Source organism: Pinus tabuliformis, chromosome 9, assembly GCF_031772625.1.
Source record: "Pinus tabuliformis cultivar Carrire ecotype Pingquan chromosome 9, CPIR1, whole genome shotgun sequence".
Lineage (NCBI taxonomy): Eukaryota > Viridiplantae > Streptophyta > Pinopsida > Pinales > Pinaceae > Pinus > Pinus tabuliformis.
The window spans coordinates 787,871,715-787,883,196 of record NC_142307.1 but is presented as its reverse complement, the minus strand read 5'-3'; positions in this window follow the sequence as shown (position 1 = coordinate 787,883,196).

The following is an 11,482-nucleotide window of genomic DNA, read 5'->3' as shown; positions in this document are numbered from 1 at the left end:
CAAGCTGATTGATTTGAAGTTGTTGCCATAAGTTTATTTGGTGTCCATATTTTCCTCATTGTTTTACTATTTTTTGAGGTTAGAAATGGCTCCAATCGGTGCAATATTAGAGTTAGTGGACAATCTAATACTCTCTACTATGGATAATACAGTCAAAATCAGCAAGGATTTTCTCACCGATATTCATAGTTGTTTACAAGATGTACATGAAAAGATTGACTTTTTACAACTTGAATCTCAGCTTCAGCAAGAAGAATTAAAACAGAGGAGTCATCATTCTAAACATGTTTCTGTTCAGAACATTGAGACTGCATCCCATAAACAGCAAGTCAATAATGTTACAGCTGGTTCAGATTTAGTACCCAATAAAGCAACAGTTGTACATGCAGATGCAGAAACTCAGTCTGCACTTCCCAAGCCCATCATCAGACCTTGGGAACAGCTTGTCCACAACAAGCACAGAACTGGTCTTGGATATGACAAGGACTTGTCCTTTCATATTCCAGACTACTCAAAGCTCATTCAGTTTCAGAGTGTTGGATTCATTCATGACAGTTCACCTGCTCCTCATGACAGTTCAACTTCAACTGTTCCAGATTCTACTCCTCTTCCACCGCAACAACAACAACAACAGATTGTGAAATGCCAACACTGTGACCGAGTTGGCCATTTGAAAGATCACTGTTCTGATCTTCATCCATGTAAGCACTGTCATAAAACCATCCATTCTTCACACAGATGCTTTAGAAATAAACGTCCTGCAAGAACAAAGATTCATCTTGGATGGATCGCTTCTTGGCAATGGGCATCAATAGCCAAGAAGATATTCTAAACACATGTCAGAACTTGTTCTAGAGTATTGAACAGTCTTGCAGTTGATTTTTCTCCATCATCTCACCTTGTATCTGACGGGGGGGGAAATGATGGCCATCTACAAGCTTCAAAGCCACATCAAGTGAGTCTGAGCCACAACCTGCCACACCAATTTCAGAGTTGTAGCCAGAGACAAAGATGCCCGTGAACATGCCTTCAGTTGGCAATCTAGGACACTTCCTCTAGCAGAAGACTTCAACTTCTTGCCAATTTTGGAAGAATTCCAGGAACAAAATTGAGAACACTTCCTCTAGCAGAAGACTCCGGCTTCTTGCCAGTTTTGGAAGAGTTCCAGGAATTGCATTAAGCATTCCAGAGTTGTTGGTCATCCTTAAACCATCACAGGTTGAGATTTCCCTTTTGAGGTTGAAGTTCTCCCTTTTATGTGGGGTGAGACCTCCCTTTATTGGTTGAAGGTCTCCCTCTTCAAAACAATAGGAGCACTTCCTCTAGCAGAAGACTTCAACTTCTTGCCAATTTTGGAAGAGTTCCGGGAACTGCACTAAGCGTTCCAGTGTTGGTGGTCATCCTTAAACCACCGCCCTTTATACCAACATTTCATAGAGCACATTCAGTCTAGTGCTGCCATGCATTTTTTGCACATTTTGTATTACAGCTCTCTTCTTGGACTCATACATAACCCTTCGGATTAAGGGGGGGAATGTTGGACACCTAATCCTAAATGGGTTAGTGTGGAAGCCGAATGGACAAAAGGAGTCCAAGAGACCTTGGGATGTGAAACCCAACGGTCACATAATGTACTATAAATGTATATCATTTGTCAATAAAAATTGTACTTGCATGATTTGTCTTTCATATCTCTCTTGCTGTCCATGTGTGTTTAATAGGAGACACCATTTTCAATGTGGAAAACATTGAAGGATCTATATCAAAACTGCAATGATCAGAGGAATCTGGCCCTGAAAGACAAGCTCCATAAAATCAAGTGTGAAAAGGGCGACATGATCTCTACAAATCTGAACAAGCTCACCACCTGCAAGGATGAGCTTGGAAGTGTAGGAATCATGACAGTCGATGATGACATGGTGAGACTTGCTCTCCTTGGTCTTCCTAAGAGCTGGCATAGCTACCAAGACTCAGTAAATGGAAGAGAGAAACTGCTAGATAGGGAACTAATTTGGTCAAATCTGATGCAGGAGGAGAGCAAGAGAAGCACTAGAGATGGTTCTTCATCCAAGGAGGATGAAGAAAATTGTGCCTTAGTGAGTAAGGCAAAGAAAGGGAAGGAGAAGGATTCTCATCCCAAATCGAGTTCTTCCCATGGTGGGAAGAAGATTGACAAATCTAAAGTGCGATGCTTTAATTTTCATGAGGTGGGCCATTATGCAACTAATTGTCCATTGAAGAAATCCAAGAAGGGATCCAAGGAAGGATCTGAAGGTGAGGCATTGGCCTCTCAGTTCGAATTGGATTTTACCCTCATCACATGCATGGTTTCATCGATGATGGGTTGTGGTTGGTTTCTTGACTGTGCAGCCTCATTCCACATGACCGGCGATAAGATTTTGTTCAGTACCTTGGAGGAGAAAGACCTCAAGATACTCATAGAGATGAGTAATGATGAAAAGTATAGTGTTTCAAGAGTGGGCACCGTTTCTTTTCAGAGGGAGCATGGAGCTCGCATGACCTTGACAGATGTGAAGTATGTACCAGGACTAAAGAAGAACTTGGTATCAATCACAATGCTGGAGGAAAAAGGCTATGATGTAGTCTTCAGTAAGGGAAAGTTTTTCCTTAGACACATCACCACGAGACAGGTGAAGCAGATCAGTTCACGAGTCAAGAACATGTATGCTCTTGAGGTTCAAGATGCATGCAAAGCCTTGAGGAGCAAGGAAATTGTTGGAGACTTGGTGGTTGAGAGGGAGAGTACATTAGCTCTCAACATGCAGCGCCAGAAGAAGTCTCAAACAATTGTGGAGGAGTCACAATTAGTGAAGCAGCTTCAGGAGGTTGTGGAGCTTCCACAACTGGAAAAGCCGAGAGGAGACCGAGTGGAGGCATCCACTCATGCAGAGACCTCCAGTAGGGGGAAATTTCGAGCCAAGTGGGCAGAGGGATCACATGCATCCATACCTCCAGGTAGGAGGTGGGGCAATGTGGAGTGATAGTCCCAAGAAGGCTGAAATAGGGGTAGTATCCTTGAGGTACCTAGCCTCTTTGATTAAACCTTGTTACGGGAGCCCCGACGAGGAGTAGTAGGACTAGCTAAGTGGGTAGAAACAGATGTGGATGGAGCGGCAAAGGAAGCTTCAGCATCAGAGGGTATTTCTAGCCCAACAGGGAGGTCAGTTAGGAGATCAGTTACTTACTTCTCAGTAACTGAGTTGTAGTGCAGCAGTGGGTAGCATGATGCAACATGATGAAAGGAGGTGCAGTGCAGATGCAGTGCTAGGAGACAGAACCAGCAGCAGCACGAATGCAGTAGGAGGAATTAGTGTGATTGATGCAGTTAGAGAACAAAGTGACAGAGGCTAGAGAAGTCAGATACTGAAGAGCACAGAGGTGCAGATTTTTTCAGTCGACAGAGGCAATAGCAGTCAGATACTTTGATGACAGAGGCATCATTCTGATTCAGGTTGGATATTTTTTTGTTTCTAGAGTTGCTGGAGCAACGACACTAGGGAGAAGTGTTGCATGCAGAACATTCCAAAGGTTCAGGATCGGGTTAGAGTTGAATGCCTTTCTTGTTGAGAGGGAGTGTTGAAAATAGCAACAAGAAATGCTAAAAATATAAAAGCTATAAATAGCATTGCTATAAATATCATTTCAGGGACCAATGTTGGAAATAGTAACAAGGAATGATAAAATATAAATGACGTAAATAACATTTCGGGATACATTCCAATTTTATCTAATCCCTGAACTAAAATTTAGAATTAAAATTTGGATTTGATCTTAGCAGTTGTTTGAAAAATAATTAATTAATTCATCTTGAGTTAATTAGTTGGAGAAAATCAAACATGTAGTCTATGTGAAGACATGCAACAGTTATCCCTTTGATTGAGGAAGTTATCCCTTAATTAAGGAGATCATGATGAGTTGTACTTTGAGTTGTAATTAGTTAGCTCAGTTAACTGAGTTAAGTCCAGTTAGATTAGTTCCAATAGTTTTTGGAACTGATTGTGAGTTCAGTTAGTTAATGCATGCATGCATGTAACTAGTGTACTTCAGATAACTAAATATTCTCCCATAAATAACTCATGCATGTCAGTTCAGTCAAAGACCCAGTTGAGATCAGAAAGGGACAGTACTATCAGTTGGAGGAACTTTCCTAAATAGGAAACTCATCCATGCAGAAGGAATTATCTCCTTCAGGACTGCACAGTTATTTCAGAGGTCAGTGTTGTGTGTGAGGTGAGAATCACACAAGTTGCAGCTGGAGGACCCAGGAAAAATTGCGCAAGGAAATAGGAAGCTTGGAGGGTAGAGGAGAAGGTTTGTGAGAAGCCTTTGATTGACTATGAGCAGCAGTGAGGGATTGTACTAAGAGTTGGATAGCTTGTAAGCTAAAGCTTTGTGTAATCGGGAGATATTTCCACTTGTATGATAATACAGAGATCGGGGTTTTTAACTGAGGCTTTCCCCAGAGTATTCTTCCGTGTTCATGTGTAATTGTTTCTTCTTCATCTATTATATGTGTTCTATTTGATCTTACTCAAAATCAATTAAGCTTCCACAAGTTTGTTTGTAGAAGTAGATCAAATATTTTGCTTTACTATATTGCATTATCAGGTGATCTACAGTGAGAAATTCTACATGGTATCAGAGCTAGCTGATCTATAGAGAAATTTCTAAATGGTATAGGAGAAAAGGTGATCAAAGCAGAGAACAGTATACAAAGAAGGAAGAAGTTTGAAGTTTGAAGTTCTTGATTATAGAAATTGAATTCTTATCACATCTTAAATTTCACCAATGGCGTTCAACGGTTTGACATTGTAGTATGCCCTGGATGGCAGCTCGAATTATATAGCCTAGAAGGATCGCATGGAAGCAGTTTAGAGGACAATAGTTTGAAGGACTTCATTGGTCAAGAATTCCCCAATCCAGCAACAGCTAATGCCCAAGAATTGGCGGAATGGAAAAAATGTGTGGCTAGAGCGAGGAGGATTCTTCTGGAGGGAGTTCGAGACCACATTGTCTCGAGTCTCCATGGGAAGGAGACATTGTTTTCAATGTGGAAAACGTTGAAGGATCTATATCAGAATAGTAGTGATCAGAGGAAGCTCGCGTTGAAAGAGAAGCTTTAGAAAATCAAGTGTGAAAAGGGTGACACAATCTCTATATATCTGAACAAGCTCACCACCTGCAGGGATGAGCTTGGAAGTGTAGGAATCATGACAGTCTATGATGACATGGTGAGTCTTACTCTCCTCGGTCTTCCTAAGAGCTAGCATAGCTACCAAGACTTAGTAAATAGAAGAGAGAAACTACCAGATTAGGAACGACTTTGGTCGGATCTGATGCAGGAGGAGATTAGGAGAAGCACCAGAGATGGTTCTTCATCCAAGAAGGATGAAGAAAATTGTGCCTTAGTGAGTAAGGGAAAGGAAGGGAAGGGAAGGAGAAGGATTCTCATCCCAAATCAATTTCTTCCCATGGTAAGAAGAAGATTGACAAATCTAAAGCGCGATGCTTTAATTTTCATGAGGTGGGCCATTATGCAACTAATTTTCCATTGAAGAAATCCAAGAAGGGATCCAAGGAAGGATCTAAAGGTGAGGCATTGGCCTCTCAATTCGAATTGGATTTTACCCTCATCGCATGCATGGTTTCATCGATGATGGGTTGTTGTTGGTTTCTTGACAGTGGAGCCTCATTCCACATGACCGGCGATAAGAGTTTGTTCAGTACCTTGGAGGACAAAGACCTCAAGATACTCATAGAGATGGGTAATGATGAAAAGTATAGTGTTTCAGGAGTGGGAAAGGTTTCTTTCCAGAGGGAGCATGGAGCTCGCATTACCTTGACATATGTGAAGTATGTGCCAAGACTAAAGAAGAACTTGGTATCGATCACAATGCTGGAGGACAAAGGCTATGATGTAGTCTTTCGTAAGGGAAATGTTTTCCTTAGACACATCACTACGAGATAGGTGAAGCATATTGGTTCACGAGTCAAGAACCTGTATGCTCTTGAGGTTCAAGATGCATGCAAAGCCTTGAGGAGAAAGGGAACTATTGGAGACTTGGTGGTTGAGAGGGAGAGTACATTACTTCTCAATGTGCAGCACTAGAAGAAGTCTTAGACAATTGTGGAGGTGTAAGGCTCCACCCTAGGGTCCTCTACAGAACTAAAATTCTCAATTTCAAAATGCAATAAAACGAGAAATAATTTATTTCTAACTAAGCATTTAGTCAATGATAACTTACCATTAAAATTTATTTCCTATAATTAAATAGTGAGCATTTCATTTAAATCACTTACATGAGTAATCTATAAGTGGAGGAATACTTATTATAATAGCCTAGTTGAGATGCCCCTGAGCTCCTGATCCTGTTGGGATGCTCCTCTATACTATCAGCTGGATTTACCTCCCAACCAACTAGGAAATATTTCCTAGCCCATGAAACCTCCACAAGTTCCCTAGCCCTCTGAGCCCAAGTCCAACCAGATGTAGTGTGTCCAAGATAAACAATATTCTCCTTCTCTCCCTTCTCTCTTCCCCACCTTACTCTCAAAACAAATCCTCCAAAACCACAACCAAACCAATACCAAAATCAAGCCAAGCATCCCCCTTCCTTCCCTCATCCTTCTCTTTTTATGCTCCCCCTTCTCCTCTCCACCTCAACCACCTCTCATTATGCCATAACTACTCCCCCATCCTTACATTTGACTTCTGTTCTCCCAAGTAAACATGAAAGGACATTTGGAGATGTGATATGAATATAAAATTGGGTAATTAATTGGAGAGGACCATGTCTTCTCCCAAGAAAATATTTTGGGATGAGAGATAAATATATAAATTGGTAATTAATTGGAGAGGACCATGTCCTCTCCCAGGTAAATATTAGAGGAAATTTTGGGGATGTGATATGAATATAAAATTGAGTAATTAATTGGAGAGGACCATGTCTTCTCCCAAGTAAATATGAGAGGACATTTTGGCGATGTGATATGAATATAAAATTGGGTAATTAATTGGAGAGGACCATGTCTTCTCCCAAGTAAATGTTTTGGGAATGAGAGATGAATATATAAATTGGTAATTAATTGGAGAGGACCATGTCTTCTCCCAAGTAAATATGAGAGGACATTTTGGGGATGAGGTATGAATATAAAATTGGGTAATTAATTGGAGAGGACTATGTCTTCTCAAAAAATTTAAAATTTGGGGAGGTAAATTGGGAATAATAACAAAATTTATATCAGTACTAAATTTACAATTTCACCAATGTAGGTATGTACCAATATTTCTTGATAATTATAAGTCAATATTTTAAGGTGATTTAAACCCTAGTAAAAATTTCATCATAAGATTAAGTAGGCATTACATCACTCCTTCAGAAAACTTCCTCCTAAAATTAGAGTGTAAAAGGTACAAGGAGTTCGAAGCAGTTTGGAAATAATGCATATCAAAATAGAGAGAGTTATAGTAGTAAAATTTGATAAGTTAGACAATGACATTGTGTTCCATCAAGAGTATCCAATTGATCTATATCCTCCTATCCTTTCCGACCTACTTCCGTTCCCACCCTATCCATCCTTTGCTGCTATATATGGTGGCATCGTCTATACCAATCTAACCACTGATCAAACCAATATGGTGGAAGCATCAACTATATCGACCTAACTTCCCCAGCAGGAAACTGGAAATCATCATGACACGTCTAGGGGAGCGCGTCCACCACTGCCCTCCGAAGATTCTAGGTTTGGGGGTTACACGGTTGGAAATACCTCCACCCCTCCTCACAACTAGGGTCAACACCCTAATATGGACCACACTATAGCACTGGTTGGACCTGTCATTGAATAATTCAGTCAGGTATTCTTGCGACCTGTCATTTACATTTTACCCATGTCATAAGAGTGCATATCAAGTAGATACCAAATGTAATAGAACAATGTACATCATACCTTTCCTTATTGGATGTCTCGACCTTCCCCAATGGAAGAGTAGATCTTGGTTATCATACGGTTCTTTCCAATCTGCAGGTTAGTTCTCATCCATGCATATATATAACAACATAATAGATATAGATACATGATCGTAAACATCATGTTATTAAGTCTAGTATCCATGTGAAAATTTTGTAGTTCATACTAGAAATAAATCTTACATTAGATAAATCATAATTTCACTAAGTCATTCATTAGATAAATCATATCCACTTAAGTCATACATGAAACAACAATAACTCTGATAAGTCATGCACTAGATAAATCATAACCAAGTAAGTCATACTTTAGGTCATACATCAAACATTTCAATCACCAATACCTAATCCATCTAATGATTTATATAAGTAGTTTCACTTGTTCAACTAAATGCATCAATATTACATAGCGTTCATAAATAAATAACATGGAACTGCAAATAGAGCCTTAACATAGGTAGCTATCTAAGTCAAAATGGACATCATAAATGGTCAAAAGTGAGGGGTAATTGCAACATATAGTCTTTGTGTCCTCCCAAATAGCAGATCTTGGGTTAGACTTGTCCCCTTTGTATCTTAACTTGGTCCACCGAGTGATGCCTGAGCCATCGAACCCTATGGTATAATATGCATATTGGTTTGATCGTTATGGTTCCTACGTCTGAGACCTATAATTCCCTCCAGTCGAGTTTGTGGTATTCATCAAAAACATAATGTTATAGGACAGATACATAAAAACATCATGAGTTTTATGCAAGTGGGGTGGTAGTACAAGACAATAGGACACTGGTCCAATTTTCTCTTTGATTCTAAAAGGTCCTACAAATCGAGGTGGTAACTTCATACCTTTCTCAACTGAATAGTGTTAGGAATAACTAAAAAATAAAAATAAAAACTCGGTCCCCCACTTTAAAACACCCTAAGAGATTGTGTAATGAGGCTAGGACACTCTCCAATATAGTAATAAAGAAGCTTCCCAAACCAAGAGAACTTATATGATACAATGTGAAAATAACATACCAAGTGATCAAAACCATGGGTGCCAATGTAAAAGACCACCCAAGCAAGGTCTGAATGCCTCCAAATGCATGAGAAGATGCCAAATAAGGGGAGTGATTTCCTCTATCAAGAAAATAACTACTCACAACATGCCTCATCCTAGCCCAAACTATAAATATCCATTGGCATTCTTCTAACAAACCACAACCATTTTTCCCTGTCATCAAGACATCCACCAAAAGGGACATCAATTATGCAACAAAGGGTGGGCGTACTACTTCAAGGTTCACCAATCAAAATCACGAAACAATAATCCAAGTGAAACCCTATGAACACCTGCAAACATGCCCAATAACTAATTCACTATGTCAAGGAGCAATAATTAACAAACAATATTTAAGGAAACTCTTAGATGATGGATATCCCTCATCATAATTGTGCTAAGGGTAAATCAAATGTTTGAGCAATGTTATGCAAGGCCCTCAATCACATTTCAAACACCATATGTGCTAGATGCAAGCCTCCAAACAAGAAATGATGATGCCAACCATAGACATAATGTGCATTATCTAACATGGTATATCCATAATAAGTCATAGTAACAAACCCCCATGGTTATGTGATTTCAAGGGAAACGACACTGGGTAAGTGCACATAAGAACAACTTTCCTTAAGACACATCAACGCTCACCCGAGGTGATCATAAACGTCATGAGGGAAGTGTCAAGGAGAATGTAAGCACAAACCATGACTTTCCTTAATAAAAGCATTAAGCTCCATTGAATAATCCTTCAATCGCAAGCTTAGTATAAAGAAGATGTTAATTGATAGTCGCTTATATAAGCGCCTTGGGTAACAAGATATGCAAAAAAAAATCAATACTCCATGTGCAACATGCTTGGTTAGGGTTAACAACTAAGGTTTTATTGTCATTTATGTGTTTTCAACCCTTTGAAATTTGTTGTAATCTATCTCCTAGTTTATTCCTTAAATAGACTTTTGTTTCTGCTTGTCCATCATCAATTTTAGGTTGTTTTTGTTGTTGTTATAAATTTTGCATGTTGTAATTGTGCTGCTAGAAGCCCTAGTGAGAGTTCACACTGAAGTGCTAGATTTTGCAGTAACATTGACTATTAATTTCTTTTGTACATAGTAAAAAAACCCTAGAATGTTTCTTATCATGAATTTGAAAATTTATGGTTTTTTTTGCATCTGTATTAAAAAATCCCTAAAATAGTTCTTACCATGAAGCCTAAGAACTTATGTTTGTTGAACTGAATCCATTCCTCATTATGTTTCACATTTCTTGTAACAAAGACTAGAAAATCTTAAAATGAAAATAGGCTAACTTTCGTTCTCCACATCTTAGCAAAGCTAATCAAAATTATAGCAAAGTCTATCTCAATATACAGAGTTTGGTTACTTATTCAGTTTGGATATGGAAAAGCAAAAATTTAGGTCGATTTACCTAATCAAAGCTATGCATTACAGAATGGTGTCAGCTCTCTAAACTACAACTTTATCTTTATGTTTTTCATTTGTCTTTCTTGGATCCTCGTGGCAGTTGTTATAGGATTGATAACATATAGATTTATGCGGCCACTTGCACTGAATGACAATACAATTGTCTTTTGCAAGGTTGGTTCTTTTGGTCTTGAACACTAACAGTATCAAAAAGGAATAAATGCATGCATATGCAAATATTTATAAAAGTTGAAATCATTCCAGTAAAAGAAAAGATGAGGGGAAAACATATACAACATAGACTTTCTTTTGAAAGAATCAAATTCTATTTGGAAATTTAATATTTTCAAGAAAAGGCCATGGAATAAATATCCTATATCCCTTTGCATGCTTTCATCTAAGGTTTGTACTACTCATTGTTTCCTTTCTTCCAATTTCTAATAAAGTTTATATTTATTAAAAACAATTGAGGATCTCACTAGCCTCAATCCAAAGGATTGGCAATTGAACAGCGAAATGGCAATTTATTGACGTCATGACAAGGATGGCAAAAATGCAGCCATTTTGTTTAAAACTAAGGTAACTTTTAAATTCAACAACTCTTCATTTTCTTTTCTGCCATAAATTTATTTTATCTGATTAGAGAAAAAATTTTTATATGATTATAGCATGATATATAACTATTTCCATTTATTGAGCCTCGTAAGTGAAATTTTATTTTATACATAAATAACATGATAATAAAAATTTCCTACCTGATCTTTGGCAGACAATCCAAGTTGATCAAGTGTTGGGACCTTGCCCCACCCATCAAGGTCATCCACACCATTCTTTGGAAAAGGTCCAAGTGAGGTGGGCAGCTTATAGCAAGGTCGGACTTTGCACTTTGACTCCACTGTCGGAATTCAATATACACATCAGGAATGTATTCTGGCTTGAATGGAAAATCCAGCAAGTGATACATTGTACTTCCCCAAACAAGTTGCAGTGTTGGATGGCGAGAATTTGAACTAGTAGATCCACCTGAT